Source organism: Triticum dicoccoides, chromosome 6A, assembly GCF_002162155.2.
Source record: "Triticum dicoccoides isolate Atlit2015 ecotype Zavitan chromosome 6A, WEW_v2.0, whole genome shotgun sequence".
In the NCBI taxonomy this organism is placed as follows: Eukaryota; Viridiplantae; Streptophyta; class Magnoliopsida; order Poales; family Poaceae; genus Triticum; species Triticum dicoccoides.
The window spans coordinates 553,337,652-553,352,417 of NC_041390.1; positions in this window are offsets into that span (position 1 = coordinate 553,337,652).

Here is a 14,766-nt window from a genome sequence, read left to right on the forward strand (position 1 = left end):
GTCGCTGTTTGAGAGGTCTCAAGTCATTGAAGACTTTTTCCGCTTTGGGCGAGGAGTCGGCCTTGTCCGGCTTAGGCGTGTATAGCGCCCCAAATTCGGCCCTCCGAATACCAGGGGCTACGCCAAAATTTAAAATCATAGACTTCTATGGCTAAGTGAGAGTGATGAAGCATTATAGTCCGATTGCCTGGTTCGTTGCGCTGAACACCTCCCTTGAAGGACCCAAAATTGGGGTAAAGAGTGCTCAGGTTTATCCCGAACACCCCAGTACTAGTTACATGGGGGCAGAAGTCGATGACTGGCCAACTCTTAGATTTTATAAACGGCCACACAGAAGGTAATATTTTAAATTAAGAAAGCATCGCATGACGCAAATGAACTCGTTTCATATTACAGGATCACATGAGCATGTTCATTCAAAAATTACATCCTTGGCACACTTATCTGCCACTAGGCGGGAACCCTTCAAGACACTCATAATAATTCTCGGGGCAGCGATGCTCCTTGCCCTCTGGCGGCCCCTCCTTCACCAGCTCCACGGCGTCCAGCTTCGCCCAGTGCACCTTCGCCCGGGCAAAAGCCCTGAGTGCACCCTCGATGTAGACGGACTGCTTGATGACTTCAAGCCGTGGGCAGGCTTCCACAAGCCGCCTCACCAGACCGAAGTAGTTGCCGGACAGGGGCTCGCCAGGCCACATCCAGACTATAAGGCCCCTCATGGCTTGTCCGGCCGCCTTGTGAAGCTCGACCAACTGCTTCAGCTGGTCGCTCAAGGGCACGGGGTGTTCGGTCCCAGTATACTGAGACCGGAACAACTTCTCCGTTGAGCTCCCCTCCTCAGCCCGGTAAAACTCCGCGGCATCCAGTACACTGCGGGGAAGATCTGCAAACGCTCCTGGAGAGCTCCAAACTCGGGTAAGAAAAAGGAAAGTCTCCTTCACGTGCTTGCTTTGCATAATGAATGCCTTACCCGCTGCTATCTTCTTCACCGCGTCAATCTCCTGGAGGGCCTTACATGCTTCGGCCTTGGCGCTCCGGATGCTTTCAAGCGCCTGCGCGAGCTCGGACTCTCGCGTCTTAGAGTCAAGCTCCAAGGACTCGTGCTTTTTTGCGAGAGCCTCGAGCTCTTGCTGCACCTCTCCTACTCGGGCTTCTTGCTTCTCCCGCTCAATACACTCCTTGGCCGCTTCGTCTTCGGCCTTGGACAGCGCTTTCCTCAGGGTCGCCACTTTGGTCGTGGCCCCTCGCAAACCCATGATGATCCTATTATTTTTTAACTGAATTTCTTCTTAACTATATAGACAGGGGTATTTCTTACGTTTGCTCTCTTCAAGCTGCCTCTTGGTAAGGCCGAGCTCGTCCTCGGACCGCTTCAGGTCATGCTTCAGCGCAGAGACCTCCGCAGTACGTGCGGCAGCGGTCAGCAGTGAAGCCTGCACATACACATAGACATACTCTAATTAGACTCCTGAGTTATCATTTGATCCTCTATTCGGCTTTTCTTCGCGAACGCCGAACAGAGCATCAGGGGCTACTATCTATGCGGTAATATTTTCTTATATTTTGATTGCTTACCTCAAATCCTGTTAGGAGGCTGGCGCAAGCTTCGGTTAGTCCATTTTTGGCGGACTGAACCTGCTCGACCACCGCACTCATGATAGTGCGATGCTCTTCATCGATGGAAGCACTGCGAAGCGCTTCCAGCAAGTTGTCCGGTGCCTCTGGTTGGACAGAGGACACCGGCACGGATGGTTGGCCCCCCTTAACCGGGGACCGCCTGCCGGAGTATAACACCCTCGATGCGACTATATCTCCCACGTGTCGAGGCACGACTTAGAGGCATAATCGCATTGAAGGCATATGTCGCAAGTTAGGCAATCTTCACAACATCCCATGTAATATAAATAATAAAGGGGAGATAACATAGTTGGCTTACACTCTCCACATCAATCAAGTACATAAATAACATTACATCATCCAAACACTCATGGCCCGACTACGGCGCCAAAAAAAAGATAACCCAACATGCGACACGGTCCCGATCACCCCCAGCTGGGCACCACTACTGATCATCAGGAAAGGAAACATAGTAACCTTGAGAGTCCTCGTCAAACTCCCACTTGAGCTCAAACGCGTCTCCTGGAGCAGAATCATCTGGCCCTGCATCTGGTGTAATAATAATCTATGAGCCACAGGGACTCAGCAATCTCGCACCCTCGCGATCAAGACTATTTAAGCTTATAGGTAAGGCAAGGTAAATATGTGGAGCTGCAGCAAGCGACTAGCAAGTATGGTGGCCAACTTATTCGCAAAAGAGAGCGAGAAGAGGAGGCAAAGCGCGAGCGAGAAACTAGAGAGCAACCTGCGCAAAACATTACTCCAACACCGTGTCCACTTCCCGGACTCCGCCGAGAAGAGGCCATCACGGTAACACACTCAGTTGATTCATTTTAATTAAGTTAAGGTTCAAATTATCTACAACCGGACATTAACAAATTCCCATCTGCCCATAACCGCGGGCACGGCTTTCAAAAGTTCAAATCCCTGCAGGGAAGTCCCAACTTAGCCCATGACAAGCTCTCACGGTCGACGAAGGAATAGACCTCCTCCCAAGACGTTTCGATCAGACTCGGTATCTCAGTTATTCAAGACACTTCGACAGGTTAAAACAAGACCAGCAACACCGCCCGAATGTGCCGACAAATCCCGATAGGAGCTGCACATATCTTGTTCTCAGGGCACACTCAGATGAGCAAGACGTCGGGTAGGCCAGCCCAGAGTTGCCCCTGGTAGCCCCGGACATCGCTCGATTGGACCAACACTCAGAGGAGCACTGGCCCGGGGGGGTTAAAATAAAGATGACCCTTGAGTCTGCAGAACCCAAGGGAAAGAAAAGGCTAGGTGGCGAATGGTAAAACCAAGGTTGGGCATTGCTGGAAAAGCTTTAATCAAGGCAAACTATCAAGGGGTTCCCATTATAACCCAACCGCGTAAGGAACGCAAAATCCGGGAACATAACACCGATATGACGGAAACTAGGGCAGCAAGAGTGGAACAAAACACTAGGCGAGAGGCCGAGCCTTCCACCCTTTACCAAGTATATAGATGCATTAAGATAACATGGCAATATAATGATATCCCAACAAGTAAATAAATGTTCCAACAAGGAACGGCCTTCAATCTTCACCTGCAACTAGCAATGCTATAAGAGGGGCTGAGCAAAGCGGTAACATAGCCAATCAACAGTTTGCTAGGACATGGTGGGTTAGAGGTTTGACATGGCAATTTGGGAGGCTTGAAAGCAAGTGGTAGGCATCGTAGCATTGGCATAGCAAAAGAGCAAGCAAACTAGCATAGCAAAGATAGTAGTGATTTCGAGGGTGTGATCATCTTGCCTGCACAGTTGTCAGAGTTGACTGAATCCTCGAAAGCAAACTCAACGGGCTCCTCGTTAGCGAACTCGTCTCCCGGATCTACCCAAACAAGACAAACAAGCAACAAGGACACAATCAACCACGTGCAAGGAACAAACAATATGATGCGATGATGATATGCTATGCGGGATGCGATGCGGGATGCAAAATGAAAGATATAACAGCAAACGCATGAACCTGGCCTCAACTTGGAATTCCAAGTGTGCCACTGGAAATATGAGATGAAATCGCTAGAAAACGATATAAAGAACGCCGGAATCGGAGTTACGGTTTGGAAATGGCAAGCGATTCAAATATGACACCGGTCTTCGATTTACAGCAAGTAGCCATCTAAATGCAATGAAATGAACATGCTACGACACCCAAACATGACAACAAAATACATGGTAGGGATGCATTCAAGATGCTTAACAAAAGTCTAGCACTGAGCTACGGCCAAATCATCCATTAACAGGTTCAAACAAGCATGGCAAAAATGCATATGGCAAACAGATCTCAGACTTAGTGAAATTAACACTTGTCTGGAATTTCAGACTTAGTGAAAGTCTAGCACTTGTCTCTTCGGAGCCATAAAACTACATGCTACAGGACCTGAACATGGCAAAGTAAAGCATGGCATGGAGCTACTCAAAGAGCTTAACAAAAGTCCCTTAGTGACCTTGAGCCAAAAGGGATCAGAAAATACAATTGCAAGCATGTGAACATAGCAAAAACATAATCAGTTTCCAGACTTAGTGAAAACTGACACATGCTGAAACATAACTCAAGTAGGCATGTTTACGAGCTCGATGATCTCACTACAGAGCAAGTCATGGCAAGACAAGCATACACCCATCAAGAAGGCACAAAATGCAAGCTAGACATGGCAAGAACAATGGCATAGCATGCACAGATCAACTAAAACATCATCGACAAAATTGCAAACAAGTTGGCAATCTGCCCAGATTCACAAAGTAGCAAAAGTAGAGCTCGATTGACTCAAGCTAGGGTGCTCCATAATTGCAAACAAAGACATGGATGGATAAAGCACTACAAGATTAACAAAACATCCTTACTGATCATCCTCAAAAGAGGCACGGATCACTAGGAAACAACATGAACATATGGCATCATGAGATAAACAGCTCAAGGACTTAGTGGAATTGCTAAGTCCCTGAAATCAGAATTAACAAGTGCACCACTTTGCAAGCTTGTGCTAGTCACCACACACATCACAAAAATACATGGGTTGCACCTCTGGAAAGATTACAAAACCCTTAACAAAACATATGTAGAACTCATGGGCATAGCATGCACATATTAATCATGGCAAAAATGACAAAAGCCTAAATGGAGTAGCAGATCTGACAATTATCTCAAGTAGCCCTCTTCTAACAGCATATCGGGCATCAAGATGAGCTCAAATGAAAATGATGCAATGGAATGAAATGATGTACTCTCTAAGATGAACATTTTGATATGCTATATGCATGAATTGAAGCTACGGATGCAAAGTTACGAGGCCGTGAACATGAGCACTTGAACTGAAAATCCGGGGACTTAGAGGAAAAAATCAACCTTCCAGATCTAGGGTTTTGACCCGAGGCACGTAGATCAAGGCGGGGCCGGCGAGGCACTGTTCATCGGCGGGGATGGAGCTCGCCGGAGCCGGCGTTGAGGAGGGAGGAGGCGGCCGGAGGGGCGCCGGCCCGGATCTGAGGCGGCGGAGGCACGGGAGGGCGGCGGCGACCGGAGCGAGGCGGCGGCGGCCGGATCGAAGCGGCGGTGGCCGGTGGGTCGACGGCGACCGGCGCGGCGGTGGGGCGGCACCAGCGAAGGCGGCGGGCAGCGCTGGAGGGCAGGCGGCGGCGGAGAGCCTTCGGGCCGCGGGGGCCTGGCCCGGGCCTCGCGGGCTTCGGCGGGAGGCGGTGGCTGCGCGCCACGTGGCGCTCTGCCAGTGGCCACGGGTGGCGGCGCGGCGTGTCCAGCGGCGGACGGACACGTCCGGCGCGGAGAGAGATGAATTTTTAGGGTTTCGGGGAGGGGGATTCGAGATTTTCGAGGGGGACCTATTTATAGGCATAGGGGGAGCTAGGAGAGTCCAAATAAGGTGCGGTTTTCGGCCACGCGATCGTGATCGAACGCTCTAGATGATGGAGCAGGTTTAGGTTGGTTTTGGGGCAAATTGGAAGGGTGTTGGGCTGCAACACACACGAGGCCTTTTTGGTCCCTCGGTTAACCGTTGGAGTATCAAACGAAGTCCAAATGATACGAAACTTGACAGGCGGTCTACCGGTAATAAACAAGTCCGCTTGGAAAGTCTCGGTCCAATCCGGAAATGTTTAATCTCCACACACGAAAGAAAGCTAGAAATGACCACCGGAGGAGAACGAAGCGCCGGAATGCAAAACGAACAATGGGAAAAATGCTCGAATGCATGAGACGAACACGTATGCAAATGCAATGCACATGATGACATGATATGAGATGCATGACAACGATAACAACACACGGAGACAAAGACCCGAACCCGAGAAAATAAATATAACTTAACGCCGGAAACGGCAAGAGTTGGAGTACAAATTGGGAAAGTTACATCCGGGGTGTTACAACACTCCACCACTATGAAAGGATCTCGTCCCGAGATCTTGGACTGAAAGAACACCGGGTACTCAGAATGGAGGTGATCCTCGCGTTCCCAGGTAGCTTCACAGTCGGAATGGTGTGACCACTTGACTTTGAGAAATTTGATTGACTTGTTGCGAGTCTTGCGTTCAGTCTCTTCAAGAATAGCAACTGGGTGCTCATGATAAGAGAGATCTTCTTGGAGCTCAATGTCCTCGAAGTTGACGGTGCGGTCAGGAGTCTTGAAGCACTTTCGGAGCTGAGAGACATGGAACACGTCATGAACATTTGCAAAGTTTGAAGGAAGCTCGAGTTGATAGGCGAGGTCGCCTCTCTTGCTGACAATCTTGAAAGGTCCCACATATCTAGGGGCAAGCTTCCCTTTGATACCTAAGCGACGAGTACTTTTCATAGGAGAGACGTGGAGGTAAACATGATCTCCGATCTCGAAAGCCAAATCACGGTGCTTACTATTATAGTAGCTCTTCTGGCGGGATTGGGCTACTTTGAGGTTATCACGAATGACTTTGCACATTTCCTCTGCCTCTGTGATTAAGTCATTACCCAAAAGCTGACGTTCACCGGTTTCAGACCAGTTGAGAGGGGTACGGCACTTCCTGCCATACAGAATTTCAAATGGGGCCTTGCCCGAACTTGCTTGAAAACTGTTTTTGTAGGAGAGTTCAGCATAAGAAAGACAATCCTCCCACTTCATGCCGAAGGAGATCACACAAGCCCTGAGCATATCTTCAAGAATCTGGTTGACACGCTCGACTTGACCGCTAGTTTGAGGATGGAAAGTTGTGCTGAAGCGGATGTTGGTGCCCATGGCCTTCTGAAAAGAATCCCAAAACTTGGAGGTAAAGATGCTGCCACGGTCTGAAGAGATCACTTGTGGAATACCGTGCAGAGAGACAATACGAGAGGTATAGAGTTCCGCCAATTGAGATGTAGTGATCGACTCTTCGATAGGCAGAAAGTGAGCCACTTTAGTGAGTTTGTCGATGACAACGAATATAACATCATTGCCACGCTTGGACTTTGGAAACCCAGTCACGAAGTCCATTTCAATGTGGTCAAACTTCCATTCTGGAATGGCAAGAGGTTGGAGGAGACCTGCTGGCCTTTGGTGTTCTGCCTTCACTCTTCTGCAGACATCACATTCATTCACGAATTGAGCAATCTTGCGCTTCATTCGAGTCCACCAATAAGCTTGCTTGAGGTCCTAATACATCTTCGTGCTCCCAGGGTGGATGGAGAGGAGAGAATTGTGAGCCTCGTTCATGATCGCTTTACGGAGGTCACCTTTGGGTACAACAATACGATCCTCGAAGAAGAGAGTGTCCTTGTCATCAAGGCGGTAACACTTGTACTTGGGTTGACTCTTGGCAATCCCAATCTTCACCTTTTTCACCATAGCATCAAGAAGCTGGGCTTGGTGAATCTGGTCTTCTAAGGTAGGAGAGACTTGAAGGTTAGCGAGGAAACCTTGTGAAACAACTTGCAGATTAAGTTTGCGGAAAGCTTCACAAAGCTCGGGTTGATAAGGCTTAAGAATCAGACTGTTGCAATAAGCTTTCCTGCTCAATGCGTCAGCAATCACATTGGCCTCTCCTGGAGTATACTCGATACTCAGTTTATACTCTTGAATCATTTCGACCCATCGAGTTTGCCTGAGGTTGAGATTAGGCTGAGTGAAGATGTACTCGAGACTCTTGTGATCAGTGAAAATATCCACTTTTCTTCCCAATAGAAGATGTCTCCAAGTCAAAAGAGCATGCACAACTGCCGCCAACTCGAGATCATGAGTGGGGTAGTTCTTCTCATTAGGCTTCAACTGGCGAGAGGTATAAGCAACAACTTTCTTCTCTTGCATCAATACTGCGCCAAGACCTTGGAGAGAGGCATCACAAAAGACCTCGTACGGCTTGGATTCATCAGGCGGAGTCAGAACTGGAGCAGTGATCAATTTCTCTTTCAAAGTGTTGAAAGCAATGTCACACTCCGGAGACCAAACGTACTTGACGTGCTTCTGGACAAGATTAGAGAGAGGCTTCGCGATCTTCAAAAAGTTTTCAACGAATCTTCGACAATAGCTTGCGAGACCGAGGAAGCTACGGAGTTGCTTCACGTTCTGAGGAGGTTCCCAATTCACAATTGCAGACACCTTCTCAGGATCCACGGCAATGCCCTTGGCAGAGATGATATGACCAAGATAAAGAACCTCATCGAGCCAAAATTCACACTTGGAGAACTTGGCGTAGAACTGATGTTCCCTGAGCTTATCAAGAACCAAACGCAAGTGCTTGGCATGATCTTCCTTGTTCTTCGAGAAAACCAGAATGTCGTCGAGATAGACCAAAACGAAGTCATTGGTGTAGGCATTGAAGATGAAGTTCATCATGCGAGAGAACGTCGGAGGAGCGTTGACGAGGCCAAAAGACATGACAGTGTATTCATATGAACCAAAGCTTGTCCTCAAAGCCGTCTTGGCAATATCTTGCTCACGGATTCGAATCTGATGATAACCCATATGAAGATCAAGCTTGGAGAATACTTGGGCACCTTTGAGTTGTTCGAACAGCTCGTTGATGTTGGGAAGTGGATATTTGTTCTTGATGGTCTTCTTGTTCAATGGACTGTAATCAACACAAAGTCGGTCCGTTCCATCCTTCTTCTTCACAAAAAGAACCACAACCCCATGGAGAAGAACTAGGTCGGATGAGACCCATTTTCTCTTGAATATCGAGTTGCTTCTTCAGCTCCTTCAACTCTTCAGGTCCGAGCTTGTAAGGACGTTTGCACACAGGTTCCGTGTCGGGCTCGAGATCAATAACGAATTCAACTGGCCGGTGCGGAGGCATTCCTGGAAGCTCTTCTGGAAAAACGTCTTGATATTCGCAAACGACTGGAATTTGAGAGATAGCATCCAATTCACCCTTCTCATTGAGAGAAAACAGACGGATGGTATCATCACGAGCGGCAAAGACAATTACATCCTCAGACGAATGAGTCAATTGAATCTGCCTGGCTGCACAATCAAGCTGAGCCTTGTGCTTAGAAAGCCAATCCATTCCGAGAATAAGATCAATATCCGAGTTGCCAAGAACCATTGGAGAAGAAAGAAACTTGTAATCGCCCAACGTGATAGTAACATCCGGCGCCATCATTTTGGTGTTCATGAACAAACCCGGAGAAGAAACCGCTATCGGCTTAGGCAAATCAATAGTGTGCACATCATGCATAGATGCAAAAGGCTTCGATAAAAATGATAACGATGCACCAGTGTCAAAAAGAACTCTTGTGGGAATGTCATTAATAGGAAGGTTACCCATGATCACATCTGGTGAGTCCTCTTCCCGAGCTGCATTCAGCAAGTTGACCTTGGCGGACTTGGGGTTATGCTTGACCACAGCTGTACTTGCCGATCTGACAGGAGGAGGAGGAGGAAGACGCCTCTGGTTGAGACACTTGTTGGCATAGTGACCCTTCTGTTGGCACTTGTTGCACGTGACCTCTGAAAGCGGACGGTGATACAGAGCACTCAATCTTGGAGCTTGAGACGAAGTCTTGTTCTGAAAGCCAGGGTTGGGTGGGTGGGAAGAAACACTGCCACCTTTGCTCTTCTGCTGATACGGCTGACGGAATGGAGGAGGAGGAAGCCAATACTTCTGCTGCTTGGCCACTTGAGTAGAGGAAGAAGAAGTAACATCTCTGACTCGCTTCTTGGAAGCATCACACCTCAACTGAGAAGCCTCTTGCTTTAGTGCCATGTTGTAGAACTCATCGTATCTCAAGGGCTCAAAGAGAACAAGAGCTAGCTGAATTTCTTCTCTGAGACCACCCCTGAACTGGTATATCATGCTCTTCTCATCAGGGACGTCCTGCTTGGCAAAACGGGCAAGCTTGTGCAACAACTTGTTGTAGTCATAGACAGACAAAGAGCCTTGCTTCAGATTGCGGAATTCCTCACGCTTGCTTTCAACCACGCTCTGGGGAATATGATGAGCCCTGAAATCTCGACGGAAATCATCCCAAGTGATAACACGTCCACCTCTGGAGTCCTTGTACTGCTGGAACCATTCTACAGCTTGATCTTTGAGTTGGAAGGAAGCGAACTTAACAAAGTCCTCAGGCCTGACGTTACTGCACTCGAAATGCTTGCACAGATCCACAAGCCAATCGTCAGCATCGGTTGCCTCAACACAATTGCTGAAAGTCTTTGGCCCATTAGCAAGGAACTGGTTGAGTGAAGCAAAGTGATTCTGATTGTTGCCTTGATTCCCTTGGTTGCCTTGATTGCGCTCTTGGAGAATTTGCATGATCAACTGTGTGTTTGCATTGGTTGCGGCCATCACAGCTTGCCATGCCTCCGGAGGAGGTGGAGGTGGTGGCGGATCAGGATTCGGAGTCGTGCGTGTTGGAGGAGCCATCCTGAAGAGGTTGACCACCATTAGCACATTGATAGACAAATATTGAAGCTGAATCCAACGGAATGAAAATTGCAACATATAGTCTTCACATCTGAACAAAATGAACGAATGCATTCCTCTTGAAATGGTCACATATCCATAAATTGAGAAGCCACGTAGAATTAAGGTAGAGAAATAAATCAACAAGGTACGGATCAAGAACGAATAATCGGTAAGAAATCCCAATCTCAAACCAATATCCGTGGAAGAAGAACTAGAGCTACTAGAATTCCCACCTATGAAACTCCCGAACCTTTCCGGTTATGCAATCAGGTGTTGATGATACAGGGGAAGCATAATATCTCACCCAAACTAGCAATTCCTACATCCAGCTATATCCATCCTTCAACACATAACCAAGAAACCTTCGGAAACCATCTACCTCAACCTTCAAAAAGCATCCGTTATGCCAGTTATGGCGATACTCCCGAACTCCCGCCCCAGTACTGGGTTGCGTCGAGGTTATCTCACCAACGAACTGCATAAAAGAGATTTTCGATGTCGGCATACTAAACTCAGGTATTCCAGAACTGCAACGATAAAATTATGATGACAACACCTCAGAGCTCAACTCCCCGGGACACTTCCACTAAACCCCTGACAGGAGGCACCAAGACAATGTTCTCATCATAAAACCATCGGAACGATTCCAAGATACCCGCGTGATCCTAAAAAAATTTAGTGAAATTTGAGAAGAGAAGAGTCAAAACTCTATGTCAGGATGCCTTACCAGAGCGATGAGGAGACTGGGAAGTAAAAAGAATTCCTAAACTCTCCGATATATAATTCCTAAATGACTCAAAACATTTTTCTAGACACAACTCGGCCACTAAAAATGATCAAGCAATGGGGCTCCTAAGGTCGGGGAAGGCTCTGATACCAACTTATAACACCCTCGATGCGACTATATCTCCCACGTGTCGAGGCATGACTTAGAGGCATAATCGCATTGAAGACATATGTCGCAAGTTAGGCAATCTTCACAACATCCCATGTAATATAAATAATAAAGGGGAGATAACATAGTTGGCTTACACTCGCCACATCAATCAAATACATAAATAACATTACATCATCCAAACACTCATGGCCCGACTACGGCGCCAAAAAGAGATAAGCCAACATGCGACACGGTCCCGATCACCCAAAACTGGGCACCATTACTGATCATCAAGAAAGGAAACATAGTAACGTTGAGAGTCCTCGTCAAACTCCCACTTGAGCTCAAACGCGTCTCCTGGAGCGGAATCATCTGGCCCTGCATCTGGTGTAATAATAATCTGTGAGCCACAGGGACTCAGCAATCTCGCACCCTCGCGATCAAGACTATTTAAGCTTATAGGTAAGGCAAGGCAAATATGTGGAGCGGCAGCAAGCGACTAGCAAGTATGGTGGCCAACTTATTCGCAAAAGAGATCGAGAAGAGGAGGCAAAGCGCGAGCGAGAAACTAGAGAGCAACCTACGCAAAACATTACTCCAACACCGTGTCCACTTCCCGGACTCCGCCGAGAAGAGGCCATCACGGTAACACACTCAGTTGATTCATTTTAATTAAGTTAAGGTTCAAGTTATCTACAACCGGACATTAACAAATTCCCATCTACCCATAACCGCGGGCACGGCTTTCAAAAGTTCAAATCCCTACAGGGGAGTCCCAACTTAGCCCATGACAAGCTCTCACGGTCGACGAAGGAATAGACCTCCTCCCAAGACATTCCGATCAGACTCGGTATCTCGGTTATTCAAGACACTTCGACAGGTTAAAACAAGACCAGCAACACCGCCCGAATGTGCCGACAAATCCCGATAGGAGCTGCACATATCTCGTTCTTAGGGCACACTCAGATGAGCAAGACATCAGGTCGGCCAGCCCAGAGTTGCCCCTGGTAGCCCCGGACATCGCTCGGTTGGACCAACACTCAGAGGAGCACTGGCCCGGGGGGGTTAAAATAAAGATGACCCTTGAGTCTGCAGAACCCAAGGGAAAGAAAAGGCTAGGTGGCGAATGGTAAAACCAAGGTTGGGCATTGCTGGAAAAGCTTTAATCAAGGCGAACTATCAAGGGGTTCCCATTATAACCCAACCGCGTAAGGAACGCAAAATCCGGGAACATAACACCGATATGACGGAAACTAGGGCGGCAAGAGTGGAACAAAACACTAGGCGAGAGGCCGAGCCTTCCACCCTTTACCAAGTATATAGATGCATTAAGATAACATGGCAATATAATGATATCCCAACAAGTAAATAAATGTTCCAACAAGGAACGGCCTTCAATCTTCACCTGCAACTAGCAATGCTATAAGAGGGGCTGAGCAAAGCGGTAACATAGCCAATCAACGGTTTGCTAGGACATGGTGGGTTAGAGGTTTGACATGGCAATTTGGGAGGCTTGAAAGCAAGTGGTAGGCATCGTAGCATTGGCATAGCAAAAGAGCAAGCAAACTAGCATAGCAAAGATAGTAGTGATTTCGAGGGTGTGATCATCTTGCCTGCACAGTTGTCAGAGTTGACTGGATCCTCGAAAGAAAACTGAACGGGCTCCTCGTTAGCGAACTCGTCTCCCGGATCTACCCAAACAAGACAAACAAGCAACAAGGACACAATCAACCACGTGCAAGGAACAAACAATATGATGCGATGATGATATGCTATGCGGGATGCGATGCGGGGTGCAAAATGTAAGATATAACACGAAACGCATGAATCTGGCCTCAACTTGGAATTCCAAGTGTGCCACTGGAAATATGAGATGAAATCGCTTGAAAACGATATAAAGAACGCCGGAATCGGAGTTACGGTTTGGAAATGGCAAGCGATTCAAATATGACACCGGTCTGCGATTTACAGCAAGTAGCCATCTAAATGCAATGAAATGAACATGCTACGGCACCCAAACATGACAACAAAATACATGGCAGGGATGTATTCAAGATGCTTAACAAAAGTCTAGCACTGAGCTACGGCCAAATCATCCATTAATAGGTTCAAACAAGCATGGCAAAAATGCATATGGCAAACAAATCTCAGACTTAGTGAAATTAACACTTGTCTGGAATTTTAGATCAGGTAGCACTCTTCGGAGCCACAAAACTACATGCTACAGGACCTGAACATGGCAAAGTAAAGCATGGCATGGAGCTACTAAAAGAGCTTAACAAAAGTCCCTTAGTGACCTTGAGCCAAAAGGGATCAGAAAATACAATTGCAAGCATGTGAACATAGCAAAAACATAATCAGTTTTCAGACTTAGTGAAAACTGACACATGCTGAAACATAACTCAAGTAGGCATGTTTACGAGCTCGATGATCTCACTACAGAGCAAGTCATGGCAAGACAAGTATACACCCATCAAGAAGGCACAAAATGCAAGCTATACATGGCAAGAACAATGGCATAGCATGCACGGATCAACTACAACATCATCGACAAAATTGCAAACAAGTTGGCAATCTGCCGAGATTCACAAAGTAGCAAAAGTAGAGCTCAATTGACTCAAGCTAGGGTGCTCCATAATTGCAAACAAAGACACGGATGGATAGAGCACTACAAGATTTACAAAACATCCTTACTGATCATCCTCAAAAGAGGCACGGATCACTAGAAAACAACATGAACATATGGCATCATGAGATAAACAGCTCAAGGACTTAGTGGAATTGCTAAGTCTCTGAAATCAGAATTAACAAGTGCATCATTTTGCAAGCTTGTGCTAGTCACCACACACATCACAAAAATACATGGGTTGCACCTCTAGAAAGATTACAAAACCCTTAACAAAACATATGTAAAACTCATGGGCATAGCATGCACATATTAATCATGGCAAAAATGACAAAAACCTAAATGGAGTAGCAGATCTGACAATTATCTCAAGTAGCCCTCTTCTAACAGCATTTCGGGCATCAAGATGAGCTCAAATGAAAATGATGCAATGGAATGAAATCATGTACTCTCTAAGATGAACATTTCGATATGCTATATGCATGAATCGAAGCTACGGATACAAAGTTACGAGGCCGTGAACATGAGCACTTGAACTGAAAATCCGGGGACTTAGAGGAAAAAATCAACCTCCCAGATCTAGGGTTTTGACCCGAGGCACGTAGATCGAGGCGGGGCCGGCGAGGCACTGTTCACCGGCGGGGATGGAGCTCGCCGGAGTTGGCGTTAAGGAGGGAGGAGGCGGCCAGAGGGGCGCCGGCCCGGATCTGAGGCGGCGGAGGCACGGGAGGTTGGCGACGACCGGAGCGA